Source organism: Dermacentor silvarum, chromosome 8 (assembly GCF_013339745.2).
Source record: "Dermacentor silvarum isolate Dsil-2018 chromosome 8, BIME_Dsil_1.4, whole genome shotgun sequence".
NCBI classification, from domain to species: domain Eukaryota; kingdom Metazoa; phylum Arthropoda; class Arachnida; order Ixodida; family Ixodidae; genus Dermacentor; species Dermacentor silvarum.
Window position 1 is genome coordinate 100,406,806 of NC_051161.1, and position 10,335 is coordinate 100,417,140.

At 43.6% G+C, this 10,335-nt stretch overlaps 1 long non-coding RNA gene across 1 annotated transcript; it reads right to left on the reverse strand.

Moving 5' to 3' along the window:
• Positions 1-1,912: 1,912 nt before the first annotated feature.
• Positions 1,913-10,013, reverse strand: LOC119462775 (uncharacterized). Its single transcript, XR_005194197.2, has 3 exons — positions 9,895-10,013; positions 6,058-6,109; positions 1,913-2,739 (listed from the first exon to the last, which is right to left on the reverse strand). It is a non-coding gene; the product is annotated as an uncharacterized LOC119462775 (long non-coding RNA).
• Between the last annotated feature and the right edge of the window lie 322 nt (positions 10,014-10,335).

Sequence of the window (10,335 nt, forward strand, 5' to 3'; positions counted from 1 at the left end):
AATATTCCAGTGTCGAAGAACCCGGACGAGTGAGCGTCATTTCTTTTGAGGCGCCTGAGTGCGCGGCCGCTATGCCGCCCGTCTCGCGCAGTTATAGTCGCATTCGTGAAGTGTTCGCCGTAGCTTTTATTCCACACAGTCTGAAGCGACCCTAGGGTACAAGAAAACTGGGTATGTATACACGAACAGGAGCAGGTGGATGCGCCTGCCGAGAGCGTCGTAAGTTCTGTGTGGCCACATTCGACGAAATTGTCGACGCTTCGCTGACGCGATTGCGTTGCGGGCTGTAATTACCGATTCGCATGTGCGCACAAGCGAGCAATACGATGAGGTAGATCGGGGAGCGCGCGTATCTGCTAGCAGACTAACCGGAAGTCGTAGGTTCTTGCTCGACCAATCGACATCGTCGCCGCCGTTGACGACACCAGATGCACCCTGGTGACATCACGATGACCGATGGGGATACCGGAAAGGATCGGAGAGGAGCTTGAGCGCTGCAGCGTTTGGCATCGTTGATCGTGACTGGATTCTGAACTCGATGCGCGTGTTTACTTGAAATCTTAAAAAAAATATCGCAGGTGATTTAGGGGCCTTTAAAAATATAGGTAGGACATTAGGCAAAAGAGAGAGGTTAGGTTGTTGGGATGCTAAGCACGAGGTCGCGGGCCACGGTGGCCGCATATCGATGGGGGCGAAGTGCAAAAACACCCGTGTACTTCGATTTAGGTGCACGTTAAAGAACCCCAGGTGATCCAAATTTCTGGAGTCCCCCACTACGGCGTGCCTCATAATCAGATCGTGGTTCTGGCACGTGGAACCCCATAATTGTACTTTTTTGAAATATTTAACAAGAGGTTGGTGGCGCAACCCCCCACCTCGTTTCAAAGTAGACGCTCATAGCATCCATTCATCCATCTAGTTTCCTCCGCCTCCCCGAGGTGGCGGTAGTCTTCCACGCGAATATATGCCGCCGATCAAGACCGCCGATCAAAATGTGCTTGTGTCTTTCTTCAGGATGACCACCGTCGCCGCTAAAAGGAAATAAAATTTGGTCGTACCAAATTTGATCTGATTTCTGTGCCACCTGCATGTCGTGTGCTAAACTGCTTCGCTGGTAATCCGCCTTCACAGCCGTAGAATGGCGCGTAATTTTTTAATTGATGCAGCAGTAAAATTTTGGGGCATGTCTGCACACTAACATCAATAAACGCTTAAGATGCTGAAAATCGGTAATGTCTGTCTTATTTTATGAAACTAAATACCTTGATGACTTGGCATCACGCTTTTACAGTCATTCCTAAATAATGTATGGGCTTCAATGTCCAATAAGCGTGCAGTACGTGAGTTATGAAGCACGCTGTGGTGAGAGCTCCAGAGTAATTTTGACAATATACGGGTTTATAACGTCGAATGAACCTGTGACTACGTGTTCCGCTTCACAATGCCATATATAGGTTATCGCCGTGGCTGATATATCGGCGTTTTATTTATGCGATTATCATAAATTTGTTTTATAGTAGGCAAGGCTAGGCTGCAGTTACATCTTTGAATTTTATACTCTTGCGTTTAGCCTAATGAGATTGCGCTTCAAATGTCTAAACTCGTAAACTTTGAGAATCCTAAAAAAGTATTTTCTTATGAGCGGCCACGTTTTATAACTTGTTTTCTGCTATAAGTGCTCCATGCTAATAAGTAGGTTTAGAGTAGAGTTAAAATTAGAGTTAAGCTAGAGTGAAATGTAGACCCTATAAACAAAATTATAAAGAATAAACACCGCAGGCAAGTAAGCTTCGAGCTGCAGGCTGCTAGCCACGCAGAAGCTTTTAGATTTGAGTTTTCACAGGTCGTGTCATATGCAAACGCTGTATATATAATGCTGCTTGAACAATAGAATAAGAACTTGCCAACACAGTATACTTGGACAGTATTTTATGAAAAGTTCGGGCAAATTTCAACACCACTTTATACAATTGGTACAGCAGTTCAATCGATCTTCAATATTATTTCAACGTTGACTTTCCATATGTTGGCAGCTGTAAAGTAACATATTCTCAGATTGAAATGTCACAGTGATTCAATGGAGTTTCGCTAGGCTTTGTTGCCATTATTGTTATGTCAATATTAAAACGATTCATAATACTGAAATGGATAAAATGTTTTTCAACGAGATCTAATGAGCCAATTATCAACACTCGCCAACAAAATCATCAAGAGTGTCTGAAGACCACTCAACCTACTTTCAATACATTTTGTTGACTTTGACCGACAACTTTTCTATCACTTTTCCAGATACATTTTTGGAACGGTAGGTTAGGTGCATTGTCCGGTAGTTCCACAATATTTCCCGTACACAGTCAACCTGATAGCGTCTGCGGCACAATCAGCTTGTTACATGTAGCGTGACGATGAGACGCGCCACATAATGTCACACCATTGCACACAGAAATAACAAACACGTGGCTGTACTCTGCGAAGGTAATAAAGTGCACTAGTGCGATGAATTAGACTGTAAGTGTGGTAGCCCTAATAAGAAATGCAGACGGCTTATAGCTGTACGTGCTCACTTCATTATTATATGCGTGTTTTCCTGGTCAGCTCAGTATAAGTATGCATAATAGAGCATAATAGCCAACTTCGTGGCTGCTGTCTTCTTGCATCAGCCTTAGGCTTCATCGTTGGGCAGCAATTCCTTCCCGTCCCTACGTAAGGCGAGCGCCGAATCCATCAGGACCACAGCAGCTGCAAGGAGGTAAGGTGAAAGACGTGACACATGAGCAACGTGCCGATGACTTTGTGCTTGATTTTATTTTAAAACTCGCACCACTGCAAACGCGTAGCAATCCTTTGCTATTGCACCACCATTACAATTTTATTCCTCACGGTGTACAATATTTTAGCAAAAATGAAGAAATTGCAAACATAAACATTCTGTAAGAATTAACTCAAACGGACATGGGTTCGACGCCCACCAAAGGTTGTGGGATCGAGTTGCAACAATGGTAGTGGGTGGCACCATCGATTTGGGTGCCATAACGCCAAGCGGCGTAACGCCGGACATCGGATTTTTCGTCTTATGCGCCGGCTAAGGCTTTCGCCGTTATAATAAACATGCACTGCTCATTATTGGTTTTCCCAGAACCTCGTTTCGTTTTTTCTCACGGGGTATGATACTTGTCGGATGTCCTGTGAGAGTTTACCGTTGTAAAAACCTAGGTGCAAAAAATTCGTTGGCCCTTCCACCTCACGAAGATTGTTAACGAGCCAAACTGAAACGTGTGGCCCCGGTGTTTATCACTGGGTTAATCCCGAGAGTTCATTAAAGTATTTCTCAATTATGAGGTTACACACACGTTCGGCTGCGATGGAGAGAATGACGTCACTGACGGTATGCCCGCAGTCCGCCGTTCTCGCTTGCGTTCCATGTCTCAAGTTTTGCTGGGCGGTGTGGTTAGCAGCATTGGCCCGCCATTGCCGCTTGCAATTATCTGATAATAAATTGCTTCAAAATTAAATTTGTCCGTTACCTAAGACAATGAAAGGCTCATACCCCTCAAGCAATGCCCGCGTAAACGCGGCCTTCCCAGTACTGCGACAGAAAAGTGCAATTCTACGCTGGAAGGATGAGCAGCAACGCAGCCAGCTGTGGAAGAAGACGACGACGCTCGAGCCGATGCTGATGATGATATGATGATAGTGTGGACAGGCGATTTCGCCTAGACATATGAAGCAATTTTTTGGAAGTTGTTTGAAATTTCGCAGTAGTAGAACATCGTTGACGTTGCGCCGAAAATTCAGTTTACTGTCAGGTCAACTAACCACCACCGCTGCAGGCTGCCCGCGTCCGTAAAAGGTGGATTGCATAGGAATGGAATCAGTGCTTTTGTAATCGGCGAGACAAAATAAATAGTTGATGTTCGAAAAAGTTACAAAATCTAGAAGGCATTTTCCAAGGAAACCCCGTGTTAAAAGTTTAAATGGAGATAGTGATGATGAGCGTTAAAGTTATCTTCCGGAAGATACTGGCACATTACCCACTGTGGGGGATTGCCAAGAAATGGCTGGGCCGAAATGAAATGTCCAATAGAGTCTAAAATGCTATACTGGCTAAATTACAATCGTAAGATATAGAATAAAGCCGGTATAATTTTGTATTTATAAAAGTCTACCATAATAATAAAAATAAAGCAAATAAAATTCTGTTTAGGTCAAAGAATAAAAGGCTGAGAAATTTTGTACTCAGAGTTTCGATCTCATGCAACCTAAAAGAATGTCTTGGATGACCGCGACAACCTTCCCGTCGCTGTGCCCAAGTGCAGAGGCAACCAAAGATATGACATTCTGAAAAGTTAAACCTAATCCAAGGGGGAATGGTGTTTCTAGGGTTCGTTTTATTAGGCTACTAAATCGTCGACAAGAAATTAAAATATGGCAGCCAGTTTTGGTTTACATGGTGCTAGGAACCATGTCATGGGTAAAGCGCGCACATAAATACGCTCTGTGTGCAAATGACAGTTTTTACACTAAATACATATAGGTGCTCTCGAAATCGTGAGACAATGCGTTTCATTAACTGTGTAGAAACGCTCTATGCGCTCCTCTGAAAACTCAATGTGGCTTTAAATTGATTTTTGTAATGTGAGCATGTGAAGGAATTTGAAGTATATTATCTATTGCAGAGCAGAAAATTAATGTGCAAATCTCATGTCTTGCGTGTATCCTTGTGAAGAAATCTGGTTGTGAATTGTGTTTTTGCATTTAATGGGAGCCGTTACGTGGTAATGTCGGGCGAGGTCGAAATGTCGATATTTACGGGATCTGGTAAAAATACAAGTATAAGCAGTAGAATGCGACGACTAGACTGGATGACCATGCAAAACCACATGAAGGAAATGAAAGATTACTTTGCGGGTTGTTATATTATTAGAATATTAATTACACTTTCAGAAGAATCAAAAAGCTGCTGCACAGAACCCGTGCAAAACCGCGCATTGAGGGAGTCTGTGTTAGAGTGAAATATTTGCCGTAGGACACAGGCGATAAAATTCTGAAACATTTCAGTTCTTGGGGCATCACTTGCGATATTGTAGATCGCTAAGGGGCCGTTTGAAGAGCAATGACTGGCACCATCTAATCACCCCATTTTATACAGCACGATAGCGGCGTAATCCACCGGAACACCATGCGCGATGGTGTTCGGGAAGACCTTTTGAGCAAATATGGCGACTTGCTAATACAGCTCTGGTGGTGGTTGAGAAAATATTGTCATTCTGATATTGAAGTTGGCAGGGCACTCTCACACGATGTGCTTATTTGATGGATCAGCCCCGCAGTGTTTTCAGGCGGGGTTGCCTAGGTCCCTATTAATGTAATGTGTAAGGTGTGGTGTGAGTAATGTGTACGCTCGTGCTTTTCGTATGACTGAGGCATCCTCTCTAGAATGTGGGTAAGATGGTGTGTTGAGAAGGGTTGACAGACATTGAGATATCTACCCTTTCATTCTGCTGCATCTTCCGTTCTTTCATGGGGTAAGTTTTTTGGGTAGGCCAAATGATACGAACAATCCTTGCACGTCATTTCAGTACACATTATTCTATCGGTGCTTTGTACAATAAGGTCGGGTGAGCTAACGTGCTAAATTGACCAAATATGAAACTCCAATCATCATCATCATACTCACCAATAGCAGCAGCAGCATGCAGTAAACAACTTTTAGAAAATAAGACTTAGTGGTTTTTCCACTCCTAGCGAAAAAAATGGCGATGACCTTAGTTTGTTTTGCGGGACGACTTCCAATAAATTGGTACTCGATTACCCTTGTTTATCTCGAAGTAAAATTCTAGATAAGCAAACTACAGCATACTTTTTCCTGCTTCTTGCTGTAAGTAGAATTTTGTATTCGAGATGACCCCATGACTACTTTTTCAGTGTCTGTAAGGAAGTCTGACGAATACCATTCCCTAAATTGACCATCATTGAAGAAGGTCTACTTTAGAAGGTAATGATGAGACATAATATCTTTAGGGCGACTATAATATCACGCTGAGATAACGACCTTACCGATGACGCATGTCAGAAAAACAGTGATGAGGTTGGCCATGACGGTTGAAATCTAGAAATAAAACGAAAACGTGCCACATTTCAATAATTTTAACAAAGCATTGTAAGGTGAAAAAAAAGGACGGGAGTCAACATAAATGATGGTAAATGGTGATGGTTTAATCGTCCCAAAGCTCAATGGCAGCACTTTGAAAGAAACGTGATGCTCTTGTGTTCAAGAATTTAAGTGCCCACTACGAAGCAGCACCTCACGCCTTGCTTTTATGCGTTAATGTGTTATTCTACAACGGCTTGGTGTAACTGCTGCTCCACTTTTACGGAGGTAGACGCATTTCTCCAATAGCGATTCACACGATCATATCTACATTCATGATACCGCGCCAACCAACTCTTCGATTGGAACTTGCCGAGTGATAATTTTGCCATAAGAGGTAATTATCAGTGAGTGAGTGAAATAACTTTAGGTCCAGAGAAGACGCAGGGGAGACCCCGTGTCACCAGGCTAGTCGCACGTTTGGACCGCCAAGCCGAGCTTGACGGCCCGATCGCGGGCACTCTGGACGGCCAGGGTTTGGTCGTTGAGTTGGTATTAATCAGTATCTCGGATGTTTCTCATATCTAGACTGCCAGATCCTGAATCGTCACCAGTTTATTTAGACGAAATTGTCCGGGTGCTGTAAATCAATTTCTGTATTGAGGATTCCGGCAAGCTTCGTAGGTAACAGCAGTAAACTTCTAATTGCTGAGTCTGAAGCATGGTGTAAGAAGGCAGGTGATCCGACGGCGGCGCGAAGCGCGGCCACTTAGTGTAACTTTACGCACGCCGCTGCCGCAAGGGGCAGCACCTGTTCTGGGGGCCACTTTTTCGCTCGCTTTGCTGGCGCTTCTATGGGCGCGCGCGGCAGAGGTGCTTTATTTCGATGCATATATGTCGTTCGCTTGCTTAAAACGACTCTATTTGGTTGGAGGAACGTCCTTTTATATTTCTGCCGACATTCCGATTGACTCCGATGCAGCGAGCAGCGGCTACCTAGCAGCGGCAAGCGTAGCGCGCTGTCTGCTCGAGCAGACGATGCGTCTCTCTTGTGTCGGAAATGACGGTATTTTGACAGTAAGTGGCATGAAACCATCTACCTGCTCAGGATTTGGCGTCTGAATAACGAAAAATTGCATATCTTTAGCTATGGGTGTTTCAATGCTGACGGAGGTCGTAAATTATCCACTCTTGTGCCGCTGCTCCAAGGCCTCCTGAATACGTGCTGCCCCTAAGCGGCGGCGCTCAGTTCCGGTCACGCGAAGTGGCCGCTCTCTCGCCCCAGCGCGGGCGCGCCGTCTGAGCACCTATCTTCTTACACCGTGGTCTGAAGTATGCGAGCAAGCCACTTTGTTAGCAATACCTAGGGCTCAGCGCAGCGCAGTGCTTTCGAACTTAGATTTTCACTTCTGCCCAAAGTTATTTCTTAGGTTTGACAGTCTATTTGATATTAAGTCACCTCTCGTAACATCGATGTGTCCTCACGGCAGTTTGCTACTCATATTATTAGGAATTGCAATATTAAAAAAAAACGGCATTCCTATTTTGTGATGCATAAAGATGACATGAAAATTTATGAATAGTAAGGTTACAATACATAACACATAACATCGCATGGAAGAAGAACTGTCTGGGCATTGCAAAAAAATAAAGCCACCGTATGCCTTGGTAAGCTACGGTTCATGAAGAAATATAAGCAGACAAAGTGAATTTTCCCGCTCGTGAGAACGCCCTCTTAGGGCTTTCTCATTGTAAAGTGGTTGACGGTGTCTTCGTAGCTAAACCAAGTGCAAGGTAATGTAAGCAGGGCAAAGTAAGAAACGAGAGGAAAGGACACTTTCATCTTAATTTGATTATATTTTATTAGACCGTCAAAGGCGGTTTTGTGCTTCTCATGCACATCGAAAATTACTACCACATTGACTCATTTATTGATTATCTCTGAATATATGTGGCATCCAATGTAGTAATATATACCGGAGACCCAGAAGATTTGTTAACAGTGTTCTCTTCTTGAGGCCGTGTCGGGCTGGTTCACCATAATCATGACGATGATTTATTGGCATCTCCTTTGAAAAGACGCGGCGACAAAAATGGTCACCTAGCCTGCTTGAGTCAATCAGGTACACTATCCAGATTCATTGTTTGCATTTTTTAAACATCTCCTTTTTTTTCTTCCTCAAGACTTCTCTATCTAACTTCTACGGCTACCTATGGCTGTAATGAATCCGATTCTTTTTTCCCACCAATACATTAAAAGTCTCTAGTTTATCGCGACTGCTGACGGCCTGATGCGTCCGTCCACTTTAAGTCCGAGGGCTTTTGGAAGGTGTACGTGGCCTACGGGTCTCAATGGTCTCTTCCCTCACTACGGGTCTCACTACGGGTCTCCTTCGCATTCCATTAGGATATGCTGAATGGTCCCCGGGTTTTTGCTGCAACAAACACATGCCTTATGTTGCTGCGAATATCGGCACCGGTATGGTTTTGTCTTTACGCAGCTAGCTCGGGCCTCAACTATCAAGGCACCGCCCTTCGCGTTGTCGTACACATTTTGCATTCTAATTTATTTGTTCTCATTCTTGTAAATCTCCATCGTACTTTTTGTTTCTATTCCTTGCATACAATTCACGGTCTGTGTCTATCTCGCTTTCTTTTGACGTCTCCTGATTGTCTACATACACTTTCAATTGTCCTCGTGCACTATAATGTAAAGCTATTCCAAGCTTTTCAATTCGAATTCTGCAATCAGCCCTCCACGATTGGTCAAAATATGTTCGGGCCACGGGACCAGGCTGGCCTGCTTGGCAGAAAAGTCTGAATGATCGCGATACAGGCCCACACGAAAAGGACGCAAACAAAATAATACAAAAAAGGGCATGAGCCAGAAGAAGCAGAAACACAGCTAAGAACTTTGGATGGAACACTCATACCTAAATTGGACAAAATCAGAATACTAGGACTAATAATAGAGACCAAAGGCAACAATGGCGAAAAAATCCGGAAATTAGAGGGAGCGGTTTCTCAAATAAGCTTCATCGAAAGGATAATTAACAATCACAACGGAATGACAGGAAAACACACAATAAGACTGGTACAGGCATTTGTCCTAAACAGAATAGTATACGTAGCACCATACCTCATATGGTATGTGGCTGAAAAGAGCAAACTAGAATGCCTAATAAGGAAAGCGTAGAACCAAGCATTAGGGTTGTCCATAAGCACTAGTACAGAAAGACTACTAGCACTAGGATTACACAACACATTCGATGAACTCATAGAAGCTCAGCGCATATCACAGTGTGAAAGTATCAAAGTATGGCCATTGACATAAATTGTTTTTTTTTGTGCCCAAACCACTCTGTGCTTATAAGGCATGCCGTAATGGGGGACTCCGGAATAATTTTGACAATCTGGGGTTCTTTGACGCACGGCCATTGCGTTGTACACAGGGGTTATCGCATTTTTGCAAATGCAGACGTGCGGATAGGAATCAAACCCCCTTAGAAGCATAACGCCATAGCCGCTCAGCCACCGCAGTGGTTTTATGAAACACTTTCTCATTTCTAATGTCAGGTATGGTTAATATTACGATTGATGAAAAGACATAACGAAGCGATACATTCATGAAAGGGCCTTTCCACGTCCCACAAGCAGTGCACAAATGGGGAGCAATTTCGTGACCCAGAAGTAACATTTCCTCGGTAGAAGAGTCACGCATGACTATTCCTTAGCGCTTGCTTAGTTCAATGGAAAACTAAGAACATCTTGACTAGATAACCGGAGATGTATGTTTATCTCACTTCAAGAGTCGATGCAAGGAAAACAGATGCGATGGAGGCAACGAGAGTCCTATGGTACGAATAATTCTTACCGTCGCTTTATATACCCGCATTGAGACAGCAGGTCCGGTTATCTGCATGAAAGAAAAGCATAGGTGACCTACATGACATCGTAAAAGACAATAACAAAACTTATTGAGTTTTTCATAGTTGACTTCGCATATGACATTTGAGCGACGTTTTCAATTTAGCCGTTAGTAATCATACGTTCTGCTAAGGCAACATCATATATTTTTCGTACGCGAAGTACCAAAGCGATAAAGCTTTGTGTGTAATGAGGGACAATATATAACTTCGAAGTTTTGTTTCTTGCAACGAGAGTCCAGTGGTACGAATAAATCCTGCATTCGCTTTATTTACCCGCATTCAGACAGCAGGTCCCGTAATCCACATGATAAAAAA